General features: G+C 37.5%; 2 protein-coding genes across 3 annotated transcripts in view; one reads left to right on the plus strand and one right to left on the minus strand.

Moving 5' to 3' along the window:
- Positions 1 to 17,557, plus strand: part of LOC129751451 (ATP-binding cassette sub-family F member 2) — a 520,520-nt gene that overhangs the window by 396,551 nt on the left and 106,412 nt on the right. The window lies entirely within an intron of this gene.
- LOC129751449 (amyloid beta A4 precursor protein-binding family B member 1-interacting protein) overlaps positions 1 to 17,557 on the minus strand; it is a 123,835-nt gene that overhangs the window by 27,187 nt on the left and 79,091 nt on the right. The window lies entirely within an intron of this gene.

Here is a 17,557-nt window from a genome sequence, read left to right on the forward strand (position 1 = left end):
ACAGATGTTGGACAAGATTGGGGAAAATACCGAGAGCTGGTCAACGTTGTTAGCGCACATGATCTGCATGCGTCTGGACCCCGTTACACTTCGGCAGTGGGAAACGCATCATAATTCAAAGGAAGTTCCTACCTACTCCAGCCTGATGAACTTCCTCCGAGATCAATGTTTGGTTTTGCAATCTCTCGTCGCCAACAGTTCCTCTGAGCCCCAGCTTCCAAGGTTTACGAGTTCACGTGAGCCACAGTATCGACGGGTAAGAAGATCGCCTGAGCCAGAATATCGACGGTTTAGAAGCACGACTACATATTTCACATCTCAGCCTCAGCCAGAAGATTGCTTCATTTGCGGAGATTTTCAACATAGCATCCACCAGTGTCGGACGTTGAAGAGTTGGTCTGTGTCAGAACGGTTTTCGGAAGTCCACAAACGTCGCTTGTGTTTTAAGTGTTTGCAACCTGGACATTATGCCATAGATTGTACCAGAAGTCCCTGTCAAAAATGCCATCGGAACCACCACACACTTTTGCATTATGAAAGTCCTCGCTATTTCTCTCGGCCTCACTCACCATCTTACTCCCCCTCCGTTCCACCAACGCGCAACAGACCCGATAATGCCAATCAGTTTGAAACGAACCAAAGTAGAGAAAACACACAAACTCAGCGCACACCAAATCGAAGAACTCAGCAATCCACCAATTCGTACCCAGTTGTTCAAGCACCCGACCCACAAAATTACCCACAGTACACCACAGATAACCTTTCGCACACTTTGGAATCAGTCAGTAACCCATACAGAGTATGAGTTTGTCAGTTTTTTGTTGTCGACTGCTATCATTCGCGCTGAAAATCGGTTTGAAAAAACACGTTTGAATGAATATTGGAGTGTTGCTACGCCTCTAGTAGTATTGCAATCCACTAAATCTCCAGAAATGTTGAGATCACACGGAACAGGTCATGTCTCGGTCTTTTCGGAAATTGCCTATTTTATATTTATAAAATTGTGTCTGGACAAATGTCGGAAAATTACTGAGCAAAACTGTCAGCAAATCATTCAGTTATTGAGTCAGAAAATCATTCAGATCACAAAGCAGAAACTCATTCAGAAAGCCATTCAGAGAAGAACCATTCAGAATTTTGTCGGAAAAACGGTCAGAACACCAGTCAGTTTATCGGTCAGAGAATCATTCAGTTGATATGTCAGAAACCCATTCAGTAAAACAGCCAGAAACTGTGTCAGTTTTTTATGTCAGAAAATCAGTCAGTCGGACAAGGGTCCTGAAGTAACTCGCATCACTCGGCCATTTTTGGAATTTCTTCAGCTCATTTTGAAGATTTGCGAGTAGAACAAATTCGTCGAAGGCCAATCCACATTGGTCCAAATTCAAGATCGCTTCGTATTTTTTACCACAATATATCGAGCTGAAGTCGGACAGCACAACTGCAAAATTACTTGAAATTTTGCTACATCGTGTCGCACCTCAATCATCGTTTTTCGAACGAAGAATTGACGGTGGACCCAGTTGGTCAGAATGACTAAAATGTCCCCCATTCTATGCCTCCGTCTGCATCGACATCCTATCAGTGCAGACGTCGAGAAGAACTATCAGCATGTACAACACATTCTGCTGAAAAACGTTACAACTCGTGGTCTAAAAGAAGTGTCGGAAAATCTCTCCAGTCTGAACTTCAAAAGCAGCACAAAAATGTCAGCCAAACCTTGTCACATGTGACAGAGCCCCAAAGGTCGTATGTTTTTCACCAAGCAATCAGTCAATGGGCAAGAAAACAAACGTGAGAATTAGAACATTTGACCGAGACATCTAAATAACCTTCCCACTTTTCATCCGCAATAGCAATTATGTCGACAACATATGTCAGTTGATCAAGAATGATCAAGTCAGATGAAATGAATAGAAAATTGAAACATTTCAGAGTGTCATAAGCCAGAATATGTCAGAATTTCAAAGTCAGAAATGGTCAGATTTATAAAAGTCAGAATCTGTTTGTCAGACTTACAAGTCTGAAATTTGTCAGAAATGCGTTAGTTATGTGTCAGTATGTATGTATGTTTATGTCAGAATACGTTTTTTTGGTTTATTTGAAGTTATGGTAGAAGGGTGAATGTTGTAAAATAGACAAAGAAAACACTAAAGTCCCTTCGAACTTTTTCATGAACCCACCACCTGGACCTCCGATGGGACTCATGAATCACCAACGGTTACCGGAAATCTGACATCGGTTGAACATCACCACACTGCGGTATCGGTACAATTGTGGACAGCATCTAATTTTGGCATAAGCACGACGTCACCGGTCGAAAAATAGGTCCAAAGAAGCAGACTACAAATCGATCATGTGACAGCTTCTGGTCGGAATCGACGGGTTAACACATTGATCACTTCATCGGTCACCGGAAATTTGACATCGGTTGAACATTCAACGATAAACCGGTCGAAAAGCAACCTCGGGTCGAAAGTCGACAGGTTTGCATATCGGTTGAAAATCGGTCATCGTTTTTAAAACACCTAACAATCAACGCATTTTGTCATCGAGAATCGTTTTTTATCGAGAAAGAGAATTTCAAAACTTTTTCATTTGTTTAAATAAAAATGAAAATCGACATGGTCTACGGTTCGTCGCTGCTATCTATCAACCAGCAGCAGATAGTCCAACAGCAACGAGAATTTGTTTAACCACCCCCCGATCGTACGCAGCGAGAAATCTGACCAGCTGATCGCACCCATCTACACCACAAGCAAAGCAAACGAGAAACCACCAACAGTCGTCCATCCTACCGAAGGCAATTCTCGTCTTGCTATCGTCGTCCAGCGAATTCAGCCCGATGAAAAACACTAACAAGTGCGTTTGCCTATTTTGTCGCCACTACACAGCATCAACGAGAGACATACGATATCTTCTTCAGCCTTTCTTACGTACCTACCAACCTACGATTTTTTTTTATTTTGCCTTCATCACACGCAAAAAACTACCAAGCATCAAGTCCAGCCAGCGAGAAGCACAAGCGACTGTGTGCATTGTTTTTCGTCGGTCGGCTATTCCACACATTCCACATCGATTGCGAAGAGAAGAGTGTGAAACCACATGGTGTGATCAACAGTTCTGTTGCCGTCTGCAGCGCGTACACGGACGTGCTGTTTGACAAAAACTTTTAATTCGGTTTTCGATATTTTTTGCTAACTTGTATTGTATAACGCTAGATATTAAGAATTGAATTATTGTATTGAATTGATATTGAACTATTGCAATGTTTTGTGTTGAAACCCGTATGGTTTCAAGGGGGCCGGCATGTTTTGGATCGTGTTAAAATACTTGCCATAAAGTAAAAGCCACCCCAGCGACATAACTAAATGTGAGTTCTCTCTTGAGAACTCACTCTCCAACGACCGATCACTTGTGATCGTGTCTGAGTGACCGATTGTTGATGATAAGACAGCCAATAAATCAGTTCGCACCAACCTCCAACAAGACAACATCGCCTCCAAATTACTTTACCCCCGTCGGCTCGGTTTAAGTTGGGAATAAAAGTTGAATTATTCCATATCGGTTCGGTCTTATTAGTGGAAGAAAATAAACCCCAGTGACCATATCACAGCACTAAGTGTGCTAATAATCGGACTATTGTGCCAGGGTAAGCCTTAATTGCACCCACAGTGGAAGTGAAGAAAGAAGTTGTGAACTTTGCTGAAGTGTTCCCCGGTCATCCCAACATAATTTATACAGTCCACTTCGAAGATTTCGAATCTGTTGGGACGATCCGGAACAAACGAAAAGCGAAAGTTCATCAATTTATTAAGTTCGGCAGCTGTGTTGCAGATGTATGCAATACTATTCGATTACATTTATCTCATTCTAATAACGTTGTTTGTTTGAAGTGGACTTAAACTCTTTTTCAAAAGGCTTCTGTTTGGGAAAATAAAACAGAACATTAAAAGTGTTCCACAAGCTGATAACATCATACAGTGTTCGGTCTGGCAACATCCAACTCTTTGCTATCGCCGTTCATGTACGTTCCAACAAACGCTTCAGCTGTAGACTAAGCGAAAGCAAGCAAAAAAGCATGTTAAAATAAAATGGCTTTTGCGAAGGCATCAGTCTACTTGACTTCACGCCAAGCAAGTCCTCCACACACCAGAAATAACTACACTGGCAGAAAGTTCTAACGAGTCCCGTGAAATAGCTAAGCATGAACTAATGCCCTTTCCCAGCTCTTCTTCTGTGGCAATTCAAGCATGCAATCATCGCGTTACTGCTATTATGTTGTTACTGATGTTAACTTGCAGAAGAAGGGCAAAAAATGAAACAACTTTCCAAATTAGGTTTGGACAGTTTCACGGAAACAAGGAATATCGCACACACAAGGAAAATCCAAACATCACCACATCATGCTCAAGCTAGGATTAATCTAAGGTAGCAGCAATGAAATTTGTGTGAGACCATAATGCAGGAATGTCATTTTCCATTCTGAGTCTACTTAAAAATATTCTGAGTAATTTCATGTTTGAAATTACAAAAAAAAACAGTAAACTGTACATTACAAAATTAAAAAAAATAATAGAAAAGACATAGTGCGAAACTTCCTCTACCACTAATCCACTTTCTTAGCCCCACATAGTCGGTTCCTTATCTCAGGCGAGCAGTTCAACGATCTGTGGGGGATCTGACTACAGTACCTATGTGTGTATGAATAATGGCACGACTCTGCTGGCTATGAACTTTAATAATAAACTTAACCATCGATCTTCGGAGCTTGCAGCAAAGGGCCGAAGAACGCTGAATATCTAGGTATGGATCGCGTAGTACAATAATGCAATGGCCAAACACCATGTCTGAACGGATCACCGAGACACAACAGAGGTCAAATTACTTGACATTTGAAGAGCGCTCTGTGGCTTAGAAGAAACAACAACACACAAGCATATCGGATTAAGCATTTGTGGCGACCGAGGAAGTTGGAAACTTTCAAACACTGTTAAAATCAAAAAGTTTCTTAGATGAAACCCTCCCAATTTACTAAACGAAAACACGCATTAAATTGAAAGTTACTAATCTTAATTCGATGCAAGAAAGGCGGCTTTTAGAGATAAATCTGGTTAAGTGTTTAGTGAAAAATCTAACGGACAACATCGGCGGTGCATAACAAACGAAATTTTCTAGAGCCTAGTACCCAATAGGCTATTTTGATTACTGCAACGAGTTTTGTTGCACGGAAACCTAAAAGTTAAAAGATATGAGACATTGCACTCGTTGCAGCAATCAAAATAGCACTAGGCTTATTAGAGAGACATCTATCCTGAACAGATTTGATTTATTTAGTTCAAGGTCTATTCGCTAATTACATCTAGGTGTGTGATGATAATTTCATGTAGAAGAGATAGTCTGTTTGTTTTTCGAGTTCGTGCCAAGTTTTAACATCGGTCCAAACTGTAAGAAGAGTAATCCAGAAATTGATGCCTAATTAGCTCTATTATACAAAATATTCAAGTGTGACAATGTTATTAGGATTAAATCCAATAATGAGTTTTTGAACATTCCGAAAGTTGGACTCGATAGCAGTATAGAAAGAGCACCCAACAAATTTGGATTGAAATTTGTCAAATTGACCGCAAACAAATGCAACCACTAAACTCAGTTCCCATTTGCGCAAGACGTTCACCTTCATGTTGGACCACTAATGAGGCGAAAAAATAGTAGATATTCCTTGAAGGTTGACCCAATCGACAGGCACAGCACAGATGGTGCCAATTTCTCAGAATCTGTAAGTAAGTAAGTGTACATCGTCGTCGTGAGTCACTCATGCTCGAAACTATACGCGGATTATATTGTTAGGCGCCAACAGCAGAATCACCACCACCATGCGGTTCGCTCTGTCGCCGCGCCGCTGCGCTGTTAAATGGAAACATTCAATATAATGAACGACTTTTTTTCTCTCTTTGTCCAGCACAAATCTTGCCGTCTGCATCTGGTTTGGCCGACGGCGATCTTGACTAACTTGCAAGATTTAGGCGCCATGGTGATTCCACACCACACCTGCCTCACCCCACGCGCCAGTATGCAAATCTATTGAGGGACAAACGCACTCCAACACAGCCGCGAAGGTACGTTACCATACCATTCTGGTTCGAAGATGTGGCCGCAGTAAACTTACGCGGAATGGTGCAAAGTTGAATTTGAGCCCAACCAACATAAAGGCGGCATTTATTTTATTTTCCTCCACAGTTTCCCCCTCGAAGTCATTTTCAATTGAGGGTGGAGTACCGCGATGATGACGATTGCTCTTTTTTGCTTCACAGATGGATATCGGAGTTTTTCTTCCTAGATCTGCTCGTGTGGCCGTGTTTGGGTATCGGGTAGTGTGATCCAGGGACGAGAAACAATGGCCCAATTCCGTTATTCACGTTTTGGAAGGGCACGTGGCGGCTCTAAACAATTACCATCAGTAAGCATGATGATAAAAAAATTAATATCCAAAATTTGCATCTCATTTTACATAGTTTATTTGTTTCTTGTCTAACACAAGAAGAAGAAAAAAAACACGTAGATACTTTCGATCATTTCCTAATTTTTGTGGAGACGAGAAAATCTGAAAGTTAAGTTCTTAGAAAAGTAGACAACATCAAACAAAATGGTACGCAAATATTGAATAGTAGCAAAACGAAAAAGTGGATGACCAACTCATAAGTAGCACATGCAAAATGAGCAATTATTCGAGTGTGAATCGGGCCATAAGCTTCCAACCCAAAAATTAGTTGATCAATTTTGTACAAACCCACTTCAGAATCAAACGCGTCGTACTGCTAGGTACAATCCATCGACACGCAATGCTCTTTCGTGTTCCGCTTCAAGTGCATCCAGATGAGTGCGACATGTACTAAACAGAGTGACTGACAGACAACTGTTGAAATACATACGTCTGAGGGAAGATGACCGAGCATCGACTGGTGGTGAACTACCATCGATGGATTGTCGGCATCCAGCCGCCGGAATCCGGGAACTGGGACATACATATGTCCATATGTTGGTGGGGAACAAAGGCAAACCCAAGAGGGTGTGTGTCCCTCAACGACCATCCATTGGAGATAGGTACCTACCTACATGCTAAGCTAAAGAAGGGACACAAAAAAAATAAAACGGAATGACACTCGTGCCATCATCTGTTCGTCTGTGTCGTGATGAAGCTGCTGCTGGTTTTGTTGATAGAAAACGAAAGAGCACAGGCCTGATGTTTCCTGCCGAGCTACCGAGAAGCAGAAGCACCAACCAGCAAAAGCTCTTCAATTAATGGTGAATGTCACGCCATAATCGAATCATATTAAAGCATAATTAAATTGTTGACAGAATGGCGGTTGAAGTGGAAAACAAGACTCTTGCCTGCTAGTGGAGTGATAACGCAATTAGTGGAATAAAAGCTCCCAACAATGCTCGGCACGAGTACTATGTATACACTCTGTACAGTACATGTGCTGCACGAGGAATTGTAATTAGAGATGGAGATTTTAATGCGCTGATAAAATTGTTATTCTCAGCTCGGTCGCGTTAGAAACAATGATTTTTTTATGAAGAAAAACATAAAGAATCTCGTTGTCGAGATGAAAGGAAGTTTGTAAACAAGGACTGAAGTTTTTTTAACTGAACTTCAAGACGTCTTTCTTCTAGTTAGAAAAATGATAAAATGGAAGTTTCTAGCATAAGCCAGTAATCATGCCTGATAGATAAAGCGTTCTTATATTCTACTAAAGTATAGATTTTGAAAGCGAAATGTGCCTAGAGCCAGCTAGTGCAACCAGTGCAACACTGTCCGAATAAACAAACAAGATGACAGCTGTTTGACAATCAGTTGTCAAAAACTACAGCTAAGAGCAGCCTAAAAACATTAAAAAAAACTAGAAATAGAATTATTTTTCGAAAAAATTATTATCTGAAATGTAAGATATGTATGTAAGATAAAACTGAGATAAGTACCTAGAACGAATCCTTGACTGCCAAACATCATATCACGCGTGAGCTTTTATAACGTCGTATGAAACATATTAAGAATTCACAGAAAACTGCTGCAAAAGTTATCAAAACAACTTTAAAATTTGTATTTCACGTTTAAAATATGTCGTCCAGATTACTAATATTTTAAATGGAAATAAGTTGGGACTAGTTTATGTTAGTTTTTGTATTTTTTAACAATAAAACTTTTTGTTTACATTTAGTTTCAGACGACGTAATGAAAGCTCACTCGAGATAGGCTATTTAATTCATAATTTTATTCAACTCTTTTCTTATGTTTTGGTCTCTGTGAAAAAACCTTACTCACTGAAAGCGACATTTTGTTTGGAGACAAAGGGGTATAGTGCAGTGCTTGTACCCCTTTGTCACTAACCCTAACGTGATTTTCAGAAAGTAGTGCTTTTTTCATCTTGACCAAAAAATTAAAAAAAAAAATTGTTTTGAACAGCTGATGATGTTTAAAAAATTAGCATCAACTGTGATTCATATGATTGCATTTAGTGATAAATCTAGAGGACTAAATATTCTTAAATTTAATTATTTTTTCCATTTTAACCACCAATGAGTAGATCACAAATTCAAAAACTCGTAAGATCTGTCAAAAGTGTGAAATTTTAGCTGCATCCCACTTGCACTAGTGCAAAACCATCACCCAAATTCGGTAGCGCTTCCATCGCCTATTGTATGAATTTAAGGATTTAAGGCTTATACAAAAGCTTGGAAAGTACAAAAACTGTATTTGTACGAGATAATTGGGTTTATATTGAAGCGCCTTTCGTTAGTTCACTGTTAAAAATCAACTCATAGTGACTTCATTTCATTTCATTTCGTTTCTTTTTTTATACATATAAATAAGATCAATGATCTTTTTAATCGCTACATCTTAGGATATAGTATTAAGTCGAAAAATTCGAAATTAATAAATGAAACCAAGTATTTGTTTCTGAAATAAGTAAAAGGGGAAAAACTATCGAGGCTGTAGACACATCTTACCCGTGCATTCAGAGCTTCGTATTCTCATGCGGTGAAATGTTAGCGTTTGAAAAAACGAAACAACTGTATATAAAGTGTGGTTGTTAAAAAAGATTTGAACAGTTAAAGCTTGGTTTTGGAATCTAAGTGACAAAATAGTGCTGATATTTAATCTTTTCAGAGTAGAATAAATTCTTGAAGTCTGCTGCCTAATTTGCAAGTTCCAAATGAGATTTTTATCAAAAATGACTCCAAGATTGTTGACCCTATTAGAAAATTGAACAAGGTCTTCATTTATGACTAAACTCGGTGGCTCTAAAGGAGACTTGCTTCTAGAAAAAATGATGGCATTAGTTTTGGATGAGTTGATCGCTAAAACGTTAGTAGCAGACCACTCTGCAAGTTTAGCTAAGTCTTTATTCATTTTATTAACTACTTAAACACGATTGTATTCACCAGTATTGCAAAGATAAACTTGAAAGTCGTCAGTAAACAAGTGAACTTGACAGCTTTCGAGTACCGAAGGAAGATCATTTTTAATAAAAAGAGAAAATAAATGGGACCAAGAACAGATCCTTGCGGTACACGAGAACTAATAGTGGTACAATTAGAAACGATATTAGAATGTAATACGGCTTGTTTGCGTTCACTAAGGTAGGATTTTACTAAAATTTGCTGCAGATGAGCTGAGGTTGTAGAAAAAAAGTAGTTTCTGGTAAAGTTTTGAGGTTGACACTCGATCGAAAGCTTTTGAAAAGTCGATCAAAAACTTGATTGCAACTAATTTTTTATCAATACAATTCGCAATATCGTCATAAACTTTGATGAGAGCTGTTTTCGTACTATGATTTGCACGGAATCCAGATTGAAATTCATTAAGAAGATTAATGTCGTTAACATAAACAGAGATTTGTTGCTTCAATAGTTTCTCAAAAACCTTAGAGAGTGAACATATTTAATATAAGCTAATCGGTCGTAAATTAGACAAATCGTTGTTGTTCGTTTTTTAGGAATGTGTATAATTTCAAAAGAGTGGGAAATTCGGAGGTTGCAATTACTTGATTGAAAAAATGTAATAAAGTTGGAAGTATATCAGGAAGTATGATTTAAAACAACCTTATCGGAATTTCATCAGGCCCAGAAGCATTAGATTGCATTAAGAATACTGAATTTTTTATTTCATATGATTGAACAGTTCTAAAAGAAAACCTTGAACTTCTAAACACAGAATGAACAGGTGCTGAATCGTTTTGCGTGAAGTTGGAACCGAAGTAGGAGTTGATTTAATCGGCATTATAATTGCAAGTGACAATAATCTGAGTAATTGAGTCAAGCTCAATTTTTTTACATTTTTCCACAGAGCTTTAGAAGGTAGGTAGTCTTTCCTTTTCCTATGATAGGAATCCTATCAATATCAGTTTTTGCGTTTAGAATAAGCAAATTACCTTTATAACTCGACTGCTTGAACTTAGTCCTATTAACGACAGTTTTGTTCCGTTTCCAGGTTTCATACGCCAGATTTCTGTTAGTTATGACTAACTCAATTTGACGATAAAATCAATTGTTTTTCTTATGTTTTTACTTAAATTTATATACAATTGACTCTTCTAGAAATAAATATTTACGTTTTCTGTCCCACATCAACAAGATCAAAAAACCTGAATGAGCAAATTTGTAAGTGGCAAAGGGGTATAAAGGAATTTATGTGGTGGCAAAGAAGTATAAGTTCACCAGTCTGTACTAAAATGCATCAAAATACAAATCGAAGATTCACCTTTTCAATTTCGTTTCCATATCCTGGAATATAATGGTTATGCATCACGCGTTTGTAAATATCAAAATTTTACTCATTCAAACATTATTTTTTATGACTTCAGCTAGTAACATTTTGTGTAGTATTTTTTACCCCTGAATGTATGCAACAGCCTTATGCTTTTTCTTTAAAAACATTTTTGACAGAAAAAATGTAAAATTTAAATCGAACAAAACCAAAAATCACTACAATTGGTGCTTTATGTGTTATGACATCACAAATATATCAAAAACTATAAATTTTCAAACGTTTTATTTGAATTTTCAATAAAAACAAAGTTTGGTGTAACTTACACCTTTTTCTTAGAAGGGTGAAAATAAGATGTTTTTGTTTAAAAATAACTGTTGAAACCAATAATCTTTCTGACTACGTCAATTTGAGTACCATCAACCTTAAAACTTTTGATGTACAATCGGTATGACTATCTGTGGACATTGAGTTTTTAGAAGCCAATGAAGTTGAAAGTTACATGATGCCTCAGTTGACGGTAATTAAAGGAAAATATAGCTATAAGTCAATCTTAATATGTTATAAAATTAAGGAAAAAAATGGTTAAATTGTGTAAAAACTACTTCAAAAAATTAATCAGCACGATAAAGTTATTCTCACGACAAAAGTTGTTGATAATCATAAAACTAAACTTCTGTGAATTTTTCATCGCAAAATAAGGGATTTAGAGGGTTAATTGAATACCCATTTCAATTAAATCTACCTCCGTTTAACACAGAAAATAGTCTGTTCACATTGGAACAGCTCTTTTTCTTCCTCAAGTCGTGGAACATTTCCATCAGAAAGTATCATTTACCAATAAACAATCAAATTCCATCCATCGCGAGCGAGGATCGAGCTGGCCACTCACATAAAAATTTGTTTACGTTTGCTTCCATACAAAGCGAAGTGATGAGTTTACTTATAGTTTGCTTGCATACAAACAACAAAGCTAAGAAGAAGTGTCTCAAGTGTACGTACCGAGCGCTTAAGGTAAAGGGTATGATGTACCTCAAGTGAAGAATATACAACATACAAACGTCTTACGTAGTCATAATTTCTTCTTTTCGCGATCGAGTGTCGCCCTTTTCTGAACGAACTCCCGGGCGAACGGTTTGGTGCGATTTCACAAGTATTCGATATGTATGTGAAAACTTTTCTTTATTACATTTCTTGAAACGGTGCATAAAGTTTGTTTAGAGTATACGGTTTTGTTGACTCGAAGGTTTTTTTTTGTCGTTGTTGTTGCCTTAGCTGGGTAAGTTTCTGAAAACATGAGGAAGGCAAACAAAAATATACGAGGTTCCTTCCAAATTCGGAATGATGTTTTCATTGAAATGTCAACTTAACCGGTGCATTAATATTGAAAAAGCATTCACTTTTAAATTTTAATAATCAGTTAAAAGAAAACTGAGAAATGCCATCTTTTTGTCGTTGATTTGAGAAAATAAAGAACAAATGTCATTAAAAGACTGGCATGAGAGCTCGAAAGATTATATTATTGAAAGAAGGTGAAAGTGTCTATACAGGTAGGAAAAGTTTGACTTAAAACCACATTTGTAAAGATCAAAAGTCTTTTGATGCGAAACCCTTAAGAATCAACAGCAAACAAAACTCAATTTATATTTCAACTCTTCGAAAAAGGCTGAAACCATCAATCAATGACTGCTTGCGACACGACAACCTCCAAAACTCGAATAAGAGATAAAGGAAAACATTCCAGAGCACGACGTTTTTCGTTCTAATCAAAAGTCTTGAGTGTTTTTTTTCCTCCATCGACTAAATCAAGCAACGTGGTTGCTACAATAAGAAACAAAATCTGCAATAACTGTTTTCAAAAGAAATTTTCAAACGTAAATCAATTTATGTCGAGAGCTGTACAAACAAATTTGAGCGACTCAGGCTCTGAAGTTTGCTTTTCTCCCCGATTCGTCGTCAAATGGCGGCAGATGTGTTGTATATAGACTTGCCTCGTCGATATGAAAAAGTCTTCCTCCTTCATGATGGGGATCACAGATTCGTAGAGAGTCTACCCGGGGGACATCTTCTTTCAGTGTAAACATCACTGGTAACGTAGAGCATTCTGTACAAGTGGAAGGACGGTTTTCTATTCAAATTTATTACTCGTGCGTTCTAAGTCGGTTCAACAAAATAAAACTCCACCAGCTCGCCCTGTTGTGTGCGAGCATTTGAGCAAACAATATGAATCCACACAAAAAATAAGAACATAAAGGCAAAACATATTGATAAGACCGCAAGCTCCCAGGCAGTGTGTGACCGTGATACATATTATCGTCAAACGGGAAGTCGCGTTTTGTTTGTATTTCTTCTGGTTCGAGAGTTCAGAATGAAAGGTTTTATAATCTTTGGTTATGTGACGTGGTCGTCGGTACCAACTTCAATCGCGCATTGACATCACCAGAATAGAACAGCTGCTTCTACGTTGGTACCAGTTTGGTAAATCCTGCAAAAAACCCCAGCGATTCAATAGCTGGGTTGGGTTTTACTGATACAAATAACGTAAATCTTGATTACGAGTATGTGATTGAATGTTACGAAAAGTTCATGCAATCAATTTAATGAACTTTCCTAAGTATTGGATTGGTCAAAAACGATCCTCTGTGCATTGCTTTTAAGTAGTATGCGACCTGTTCATTAATTTTAAGCAGTATGAAGCGTATGCGATTAACCTAGTAAAAATTCAGTAATTTTAAAAAAAATTGTTGCTGTGTAGAAAAGTTCCTAGTCATTACAATACCATACCATAGCACACAAAAACAAAGGAAATTTTTTATTTGTTCCTAGATTTTAGAATCACTTTGTTGTAAAATCCAATATTCTATAATATAATTTACTTTGAAAGTATTCCAATATGACACTTGTTTACCAATGGAATGCCACTTACATATTTCCGAAGTGAATACATTTGTCCGGATTGAGTACACTCGTATGAAGTCAATCTTGTCCATCCGAGTCAAGCTGGCTTACAATACAGCGTAGTCTGATTATAAATTATGATTATGATATAAATTATCTCATTTCGACCTTTGAATCGAACTACCGAATATCTCAAGGTCGAATGTTTCGTACCCAGTTATTTTTTTTTTATTATTTACAATGTTATCAAATGCTGTACACTCTAAGTACAGCATCCCATAAAGTGTTCATTAACAAAAATTTGATGACTATAAAGTTTTGCCATTGAAATAAGAAAAAGCTTAAAAAAATCAATTTCGTCTAGCTCACATCACAAAAGTGTTCGCCTCAGGGCCTAGTTTCTCAAACTATTCGGGCCCGAAAAATGTCCCCAGCCAATAGGGCACACGCACACCGTACGATTGGCCTCGATTGATCCCATTTCCTCGCACTGGCAATAATGACCGGAATAAGGAATGTGTCGTGTCCCAAGATATGCCGCCACAAATGCAAGCACACAAACACGCGCACGGGACGCACATGGCTCCAATCTGACTGTTCTTCTGCTGAAGCTGAATGTTGATAGTCCCCATCGGAAGATTGAATGGTGCTATCATCCATCTTTGAATTTAAATCGATATAAATATAGGGGAAAACTGTACAAGACGCACCAGCGGGGTAAGATGGCCCATGTCATTCTTTCTCAAATATACACTAACCTACGGCTTCGAATGATGTTTTTCTTCATTTTTATTGTAGCAAACAAGCTTTTTCATCATTCAATAGATGAAAAGTTCACAAAATCTACTTTAGTTCTTAGAAACAGAGGAATTAATGGAATCAGCGTGAAACTTGTAATTTTTCATAAGTAACATATAAGGTTTTATGGTAAAACAGCCTGCGCAATCTGACCAAACTACAACTTATCGTTTTACCACTCATGTGCACTTTCAGAAGACTATAAATATTTTGTTGTATTTTATTAACTTCCTACAAATTTTATCAAAATCAATCATATGAAAATTGGGGCAGAATGCCCACAAGACCACGTGTTTTATGCTCAAATTTTGAATGCTTCTAACTTTTGAGAAAACCCGAATATCAAAACAAAATGCCATTCTTTTTATTTGCTGACTCCCAAATAACGATAACAATGCATAATTACAACAAATTTCGTCCTTGTTCGAGTTAAAACGGTGCACCAATATTCGATTCGAAAAAATTATCGGCCGCCATGTTTGCCGCGGTATCACTATATCACTCAAAAAATTGAATTTCGTTGCCTACTTGAAGGCGTTTTAAATATAAGGATATTAAAAAGTGTATTTTGAAAAGCGAAATTTTCGATGAGTTTAGCAATACTAAATGGTGTTTAGCCAAAGAATGGTAGTTTACAAAAATACGATGAGCATGTAATTAAACATTTGGTGTTTCAATAATTACATACCGTTTAATCATTGTTCTATTTCATACCACCCTTCCTGTTTGGTGCGTTCTGTCCACTAGTTTTGGCATTCTACCCCGCGGTTTGTTTTCTGGCTGTTTTAGTTTTTTTTACAAAAATATAGTCAAAATCGATTTTTATCATATTTTTTCTTTTCGATAATACGTAAATTTCATCCTTGAATCGTCGTCAACTTTCAATTTGGTTCTCAAATGATTGGTATCGCTATAAAAAGCAATTATGCTTAGCTGGTGCGTTTTGTACAGTTTTACCCTACTCTCATAAGATCCGTTTAACTCTCGCTGACTGTCAAGTTATTCTTGTTTGGCTATTCCCTTTATAGTCCGATGCTCCGATTACAATCGGATTGCACAGTATTCGTCTTGTTGCCTCTGCTTATGGTATATCCCCCTTTCCTCCTTTTTGAATACCAGAGCACACCGCACAGAAGCGTTTCATCCGACGTCAGATCAAGATGGATGCTGTGTTCTGTTTGTTGTCTGGTGTGGGGCAATGTCTTCTAACTAACCATCCATCCCATTCGTTTGAAATCAATGATGGTCCCGGCCTGGAATACACATAAAGGATTGACACGACTGCGTCAGTCCAGCAGCAGCAGCCAAAAACAATACGTCCGCCAGTAGAGGCACTTAAATCGTACATCACCGTACTTGAGTGGAAATGTTCTGCATTCTTGTCGGTTTTTATCCGTCGTTTATTTCTATACATTCTAGTGTAATGAGTTGCATTTACATCTAACATCTACCGAAATATTAACGAAATGGCTTCAATCAAATACAAATAGAACGTTGAACAATTTTTAAATGTTTGAATTCGTCATTTACTAGTTTACAAGTAAGTTTATGTTTGTTTCGAGTTATTCTTGATTACTGGAGGTATTTTTGTTTTTTCGTTTATAGTAGTTCTTTACGGCATTCGCGACTTTACACCAACGTTGTAGTTGGCGGACAGTTATTGAAAAACTTATCCGGTACAACTGAGTTCGGTGTTCACTATTTTGCTCCAACTCGCGGACATATTCTCAGGAAGCAACTGACTTGTCAACTGAGCTATGTGACAAGCTCAATACTCTACCTATCAGGTCATTGATTGTAGTCATTTTAATATCACCTATGCACGATAACAATATAAACTCAGTAGGCAGTTGCGTCGTACCAATTCGTTCATAATGAATTCAGTTAAAGGTCTTAAGGACCAAACTTGTTTAGGAACACCGAATAATGATGGATTTAATTCATTTGAAATTTACTCCACGAGATAAATTTAAACTAAAATCTATATAAGCTCTATCATAAGAAAAAGACGGCTCAAGAACATACATAGGTGTCTTTGCACAATCAGAGTATTAAAATCCCCTTAAAATAAAGAAATCATTAATGCGAATAATTTTCAAGAATCAGGTTAATTAACAAATTTGCTACAGACAAAACAATAAAATATCATAAAAGACATTGAATAAATTTGATATCTTCATTACAAATGTTACAATGCGATTTTATGTCGGTTTTAATAGTTTGGCTTAAAACAAAAACAAAACAAAAAAAAATCTTAGAGTGTTGTGAAAGAATAATCGACGGGCTTTTCAAATGCTTCAAAAAACAGAAGCATACACAACAATCAAATGATTTGTTAAGTATTTCCCTTTTACAGTATCCCGAAACTGCCGTTTTCTTTCACCCACGCGCTTCCGTCACTCCAGAGAGAGGGTGCATCGAGCTGAAAGATTTCGATTCACCAACCAGAGGCTGGTTTCAAACCTTAACTCGGGGTTTTTGTTAATTGCAATTAGTGGTAAAACCATAAGGCTACCAACCACACCCGCACCGAAATCATTGAATATGGTCGAATTAAGGGGAGAGCCCATGCCGAGAGGTTGCTCCAAATTTGTGCAACGATGTGTGCACGGAAGAGTGCTTTTTGTTCTTTTAATTAAAAACATTGGAAGTGCCCATTTGAAAAAAAAAATCAGAGAAAAATTCTATCCTCAAGAATATTTTCTCTTGACAAAATTTAGTTTAGTTTTGTATGGTAAATCCTACGATTTACAAGCTCTTTCAAAGTTCACTTTACAATGCGATGGAAGCAAGCATTAAATAGAAAATTGTCTTTCCTTTTTCGTATTTTAATCTGCTCATCTCGCCCGGCTGCAGAGGCTGATCCACTTGGTCGAATGGGACCGCCATCATGTCGTGAATTGATTGTAAGTCACTAAGCCCAGCGAGTCGTGTTTTGGTATGTATTCTTCCGCTCGTTGTCAAAAGGAAAGGATTTAAATATGCTTCGGCGGAAGGGCAAATCGTGATCCAACGATACATGAGACGAAAAATAAAACAGAACCTAACCGCAGATTAATTCAGAATGAATGCATTCGACAGTGTGAGCGG

This window comes from Uranotaenia lowii, chromosome 3 (assembly GCF_029784155.1).
Source record: "Uranotaenia lowii strain MFRU-FL chromosome 3, ASM2978415v1, whole genome shotgun sequence".
Classification (NCBI taxonomy): Eukaryota; Metazoa; Arthropoda; class Insecta; order Diptera; family Culicidae; genus Uranotaenia; species Uranotaenia lowii.